This window comes from Parasteatoda tepidariorum, chromosome 1, assembly GCF_982258835.1.
Source record: "Parasteatoda tepidariorum strain Cologne lab strain chromosome 1, Ptep-v5.0, whole genome shotgun sequence".
Classification (NCBI taxonomy): domain Eukaryota; kingdom Metazoa; phylum Arthropoda; class Arachnida; order Araneae; family Theridiidae; genus Parasteatoda; species Parasteatoda tepidariorum.
The window spans coordinates 84,358,925-84,366,495 of NC_141755.1; positions in this window are offsets into that span (position 1 = coordinate 84,358,925).

Sequence of the window (7,571 nt, forward strand, 5' to 3'; positions counted from 1 at the left end):
CTTTATATGTTCTTGAATTATATATTTATTTATGGTTTTAATTTGACTTGCTGTACCTGTATTTTAATACTAGCATTTTTAAAACAAATATTTTTTTATTAATTTTTCATTATTTGGAAATGAATTTTGTATTTTAAAATTAGTTAATATAATAAATTTATTTGTAGAAATCAAATTAAAAAATTTTATTTTATTTTAATATAGAGAAAAGTTTCAAGAAACAAAAATGTATATTTAATAATTAATGATCATGTTAAATTATCTTCATGTAATTTCTAAAATTTTTCTATTATTAGATTTTTTCCCCCTGAACTATCTGTACTTTGTGTTAAATTTATTTGGCAGTGAAGAAGCAAAGAGTATGCAGTATTGGAACTGTGGGATATTAAAGATAAAAATTGCGAACTTTTATGATAATCATATTTTTTAACTTTAATTACAGTTATTTCTTTAAAAACTAATTCAATTTAAGATATTAGTTGAACTAATGATGTATAATGATCAGCTTCAAATCTCTAGTTTTAGCAACTCTATGCACAGAATCTAAAAGACGATATAAAATGAATTATAAGCAAGCATATTTTGACAATAAGTTTATTTTATTTTTTAAATTTCAACGTATCTATTTAAATATTATATGATGGTGACACTAGAAAAATTCATTTGTATTGCTGGTTAATCCATATATGTGTAAAAGTGCAAGATATTGATATATTAAAAATCTCATATGCTTTGCTTCACAAAATGTTAGAATAATAATAGATGCTTATTAGAAAATATTTTGCTCTAGTATATTTAATAGATCATTTAAACAATTTATTAATTCATGAAACAATAAAATAATTCAATACCCTTTTTCACTGCAAAAGTTAATTCTAAACATTTTTAATCAGGAGAAATCTGGATTTTTTTAATTGCCAATTTTATATTAATTATTGTTTTTGACGGAAGCAAGTTTTTCTATTTATATATAAAACTACTTGCTTCAAGTTTTCCTCATTGTAACGATCTTGTTTGATAGAAAAACTCAATTGGTTTAGTCTTCCCCAGAATCTTTTATTTAAGACAAGATCCTAAGTTCATTTAAGTACACAAGTGTTCGCACAAACTCCTTTAACTGATTTGTTTTAACAAACTAATTTGGTTTTGTTTGTCATTTATTTATGCATTTATTTTTTTAATTTAACTATATTTGGTTAACTTCCAAGCTCTGTTTAAAATAAGACTTACAAAAAATGTAACCTGTATGCTTTATGCCATGTTTTTTCTGTAAGACTCAATACCTCTAAAATCTAGTGAAATATAATGAAATATACATAGTGTATGCAAATTTATGTATTAAACAAATGATGAGCTAGAAAAATAATTGCACTTATGTAACATGGCAATAAATGAAATGTAACATAAGTCTATTACAATGCATGTATTTTGAGTTTCTTTTTCTTTTCTTACCTGTTAGTCTGATATCTCATTCCTAAAATGCCAATATTGTTTTTGATTATCTTGTACAATGAAAGCCAAATTTCTTCTTGATATCTTAATTTGATGACGTTTTTAGACTTAGATTACTTATACAGCATTTATTACAGTAGTGTATTAAAGATGAAAATTATGAACTTCTATGATAATCATATTTTTGAATTTTAATTACAATTATTTCTTTAAAAACTTATTCAATTTAAGATATTAGTTAAACTAATGATGTATAATGATCATCTTCAAATCTCTAGTTTTAGCAACTTCATGCAAAGAATCTAAAAAGGACAGTATAAAATAATTTATAAGGAAGCATATTTTGACAATAGTTTTATTTTATTATCATTTTTTAAATTTCAAAATCTCTATTTATATTTCATATGATGGTGATACTAGAAAAATTCATTTGTATTGCTGGTTTATGTGTAAAAGAGCAAGATGTTGGTATATTAAAAATCTCATATGCTTTGCTTCACAAAATGTTAGAATGATGGTAGATGCTTATTAGAAAATATTTTGCTCTAGTATATTTAATAGTTCAATACCATTTTTTACTGCAAAAGTTAACAATTTATATGAATTATTGTTTTTTTTTTTTTTTTTTTTAGAGAGACAAGTTTTTCTGTTTATATATAAAACTACTTGCCTAAATTTTCCTCTTTGTAAACATCTTGTTTGATAGAGAAACTTAATTGATTTAGTCTTCCCTAAAATCTTTTATTTAGGACAAGATCATAATTTCATTTTAGTACACAAGGGTGTGTTCACACATACTCTTTTAACTGATTTGGTTGAACTAACTAATTTGGTTTTGTTTGTCATTTATTTATGCATTTATTTTTTAATTTAACTATATTTTGTTAACTTCCAAGCACTATTTAAAATAAGACTTATAAAAAATGTAACCTGTATACTTTATGCCGTGTTTTTTCTGTAAGACTCAATACCTCTACAATCTAGTAAAAAATAATAAAATTTACATAGTGTATAAATAATAAAATTTACATAGTGTATAAATAATAAAATTTACGTGATTGCACTTATGTAACATGGCAATCAATGAAATGTAACATAAGTCTAATACATAATATAATTTGAGTTTCTTTTTCTTTTCTCACCAGTAAGTCTGATATCTCATTCCTAAAATGCCAATATTGTTTTTTATTATCATGTACAATGAAAGCCAAATTTCTTCTTGATATCTTAATTTGATGACGTTTTTAAAGACTGAGATTACTTTTTTAAAACCATTTCAAAAATGGCCAACAATTTGAAAAATCGATAGAGATGGTATAATTGTACAATTCGTTGTGTTCTGCATAGAAATATTTCATCATGTTTTGAAGTTCATCTGCAATACTATATAAGAAAAGCTACAAACAATGTTTTAAAATTTGCCATGATTTACAGCAACATGGTGTTATCTGAGGACACCCATGCAAATATTTTATTTGAAATGGCCTTTTCTGTTCACAAACGCCATCTTTTGGTAAACTTAGTAATTAATTTCAATACTTGGTGATCATAAAGTAACTGGTTTACTAAGCAGAATGCGCTGCACATATGTGTCTTCTTCCACTTTTCTTTAAACAATTTTGTGAATTGTTGATAATTTTTGCCACACCTAGTATTGTTCCATTGTAACTGTCAATCCCTAACCTAATGTAGTAATAATTTTTATTTAATGGCTTGATTGCACAATTTTGCATGAAAAATATTATCTCTACTATATTATCTCCGAAAGTTTGAAAAGTATAACTCATAATCTCTGATTTCCTTTTGCTCTAGTCCTAGTTTTTACAAGTTTGGAATTTGATAGATATTCTTGAATTTTACTGATAAAAACAGTTCAAATTGTGTTTTGGTGAAACTGCTTAGTTTAGAAGTGTGTTATTGTGCGTTTTAAGTAGGCTAGTGAGATAAGTGTTCTGAGGTTGTCTGGCATGTTAATAAATAATGATGAATAAATTACAATTAAATTATGTTTTTGATCTCGTTTACATTAATATTTTTAATGGTGCATTTGTCTTAATTTTTTTCATTTACTTTTTGAAGTATTTAAAAGTTATGAGGTTATTAGACTTTTGAAAATGAACAAGTTTTAATTCATTTATTTTCTAAATTCAATAAAAACATGTAGTAATATTTACTAAATTTAGTAATTTTTAAATTAGATTCTCTTTTAATTAACGTTTCTCTGGGAAATACTTCTCTTAAGCCTTTAAAATACTGGAAAACCCTATAAAATTGCTATAGAATAAATTTTAAAATCACTTCTTACGATATATACTAACCAAATCTGTTGATTATTCTGATAAAATGTTTTCCATTTTTAAGAAAATATATGTTATATAAGTTATTTATTATTCATAACCAAGTTGGTGACTACAATAAATTTCACAAAGTTTCATAAAATTAATAATTTTAAATTGGTTTTTTTGAATAAAATTTGAAATTTACTTGTAATCAGTTGACATAAAAAATTAATCAGTATTATCATCTTAGCTTTTTACGTTTGATCTGGTAAACAGCTAAGTGATGAATAGTAGCCATTTTATCATATTAATGAAATGGTTTGATTAGTATGCATTGTCAGTTATTTGCAGACATACTAAATCAAGATACTAATTGCAACATAATTTTCGATAGTATTCTTTTGTGTCAGTTCTGAAAAAATTATTGCTAATATAATTTAATTTTTATTATCTATTTAAAAGCTTTATTACTTATTTATTACATATGAATGATGGCTAAACAATGTAAATTGTAGTTTTATGTGTCTAGGAATTTGTTATCTTTTTCATCTTAAGCTTTAAAATTTATTGTGTAACTTTTTATATGATCACTCAATTTTTAGCAGTTCTAAAATTGAATAAAACAGTTCCCTAACATTTTATAAGCATCTGTTGTGAAAAGAAAGCGTTTCATACAAAATATATAAAGAACGCAAAGTATTATACATTTTTGTAGAAATTTACTTAACTGCACACTGCCATGATGCATTTATTACATTCTCAATTTTTATTGCCTTTTATCTTCATAATACAATCATTGATATTTTTTCGGGTAGAAAGGTCTTCACGATTTAAAAAAAAAATGCATCAAAGTATGTATAATAGTTTTGCTGCGAAATACTTTTTATACTTGTACTATCAGAAATTGTTTTATTCTTTTTAAGAACAATTTGCTCATTTTATGTGACTTTTTGAATTATATGCAGTAGGACCTCAATTATCCAAAGTAGCTAATCAAAGACCTTTGTTTAATGAAAATATTAGGATTTTACACTACAGTCAACTGTAAAAAGTTATTTGATAATAATAGTGTTATATTGTTTATAAGTTTAATTAAGTAATTGTTCAATTGGTACAAAAATATTTTATATTAAAATTCAGCTGTGTTGTTGCTCTTAAGTCTTTTTTTTTATTGACTTTTTTTTTCAATAAACTACGTGTATGAAGCATAATATAATTCTAAATTATTATTCGATTTCACTTCTTTTTAAGTTTTGCAAAATTTTCTTTTATTTCATTGCACAGATAACTTAACACTTTTTTTAGTAGAAATAAAAGCTGTGCTCGCCAAGTAATAATGAAAAATGAAGGAAATATCGAAAATTACGACCTTCCCGTTTCTTTAACTAAACCAAAAGAACAAACTTCGCAATCTTTTTTTTTTTTTTTTCACTTATAAAGTGATAAATTCTATATAGTCGTGCAGTTCAAAATAAAAAAGTTTTTTTCATTTTGAAGGCATCATGTATATCTCAGAATTATAGCTGCACACTATTTAAATCGAGAGAAGAAATAAATAAATGAAAAAATGCTTAAAAGGTATTGATTTTGCACCATAAAACAGTATTGTATGTCACTGTATTTGGATAATCTAGATTCTACTGTATATTCATTTTACTATGATTAGCTTTTAATCTTTATCTCAAAGTAAATGGTTTGTACAGTGATATTCTTACTAGCTCCCAGCAGATTGTTTCAATTTGTAACTTTATTCTGAAACATCAGCACTTGATTTTTTTAAAATAGTTTTATAAAGAAGGAAGCCTCTGTTTAAAATTGTACAATATTTGCCATTTTCAGTATTTTTAATAATTTTTTCCCTTTCATGATATTACTTAATACCTTTATGGCTACTGAATTACAATCTTGAAGCAAAAAAAAAAAAAAAAAGAATTTTAACCCATATTTGTAAAAAAAAAAAAAAGGAAGAATCTGAATATGTCTTGCTATTATCTAAAAAGAAAAAAATTAGTAGAAGCCTTTACAAATTATATGTGATAGTTAATCAGAGAAAAGTGTTATTTTTACATTGTATTATAAGACATGTTTGAAAATAAAGTAAATAGATTTCTCATTTCGTTTTTTTTCATTTTCGCTTATTTGTCATATTTCTTTCTTTTATCCAATTTATTACTGAATTGTGCAAATGTATAGTTTAATTTTGATTAAATAGAAAAAAGTGAAAAACTTGTATTTACTACCTTTTCAGTTTAATAACTTATCAATAAAATAAAATTAGAGGGGGGGGGGGAATTGTGGAATTTGAAATTTTTTTCACAACTTTACTATCGAATTCAAAGATTCCTATAGGATTAAAAAAAATTTCTTTCTCTCTTTTTTTTAAACGTTTAAATAAAATAAAAATATTTTATTGTATTTTCGGGATGGTTTTCTAGAAATTTTTCAAGTTGTTTAAGTACACAAAATTTAATAATAAAATTGCAATTTTATACTAACCAACGAATATGCGTGAAATTTGCAGCAAATAAAAAATATCCCAAACAAATTTAAGTTGGTACTTAAATAGATAAATTTATCAAATAAACATGTCACCTCAATTAATTTAAAATAATATTCCTGCCAGTCGAAAATTTCTTGTAATGGGGAATGATGTTATTAGTTTTGACTATAAAATGCCGTAAATCCAATAAAAAAGGAAAATTAACAGTTTTATTTCATGTGCGTGTAACAGCACGAGAAGTTTTATTTAAATTATTTTTTATTTATTTTAAGTAATGTATTTCTTCATTTTTTGTTTAAGTATTATTTTATATTAAGACTTTTTTTTCCCGTGTATTGTAATTTATAAAATAAAACTTCATGTGTTGCTTTTACAAGTACAGACGCATCATAACTTAGAGAATCATTTTTAGAAGATATTAACATAACTTCAAAAGAAAAAGAAATGCTGCTGGATGAAATTTGTGTCCAATAAAAAGAGAAAGAATAACAGTTTTATTCCTTAAACGTCTAACAATAACACATGAGAAGTATTATTTAAACGTGTTTTTCCCATTTTCAATTATACGTTAAATGTGTTTCTTCATTTTTTTTTTTTTTCTCATGTATTAACAACTTTTTTTCCGCGTGTTGTTCTTGATAAAATCAAACCTCATGTATTTATTTTCCACATTCACATGCAACATAGCTTAGAGAATGTTTTCAGAAGTTATTGTTAGTCAATGATGGTTTGATTTTCATTCATCCTGCATTGAAAATTTCTGAACTAAATTGTTTTCAAATTCGTAACTTCAGGCCATTCATTCGCAACTTAAGTCATGTTGCGTAGCGTTTTTAAAAAGTACTTAAAGGTGCTTATTTTTGATTTACGTTTTTTAAAAGCCCTTAAGGGTGCTTTTTTCATTCGTAAAAAGTGCTTAAGGTTTGTAAAAAGTGCTTAATTTTCTACCTTTTAAAAAGGGATTTTTTTTCTTTGTCATGTCCATTGTCGTCATAAATTACAAAAAAAAAAAAATTCATGATTTTCACAATTTTTTCTGCAATCAAAAACTAGTTGTTTTTATCATGATTATGTAAAGTTTTTGAAAATGTTTTTGAATTTTATGATTATAAAATAAAGAACTTTAAACGATAGAAACAAAATAATTTTTATTACTGTACAAATCCTAATTATAATTTTTTGTTTTGTTTTTGGAAAGTGATTAAAAAATATTTTTTGAGTGCTTAAAAAGTACTTAAAAGGTGCCTATTTTATATTGAAAAATCTGGCTACGCACCCTGTAAGTGTTTCATTTAATCAAACCAACATAGATAAGCATACTTATTTGTATTCAAAACACA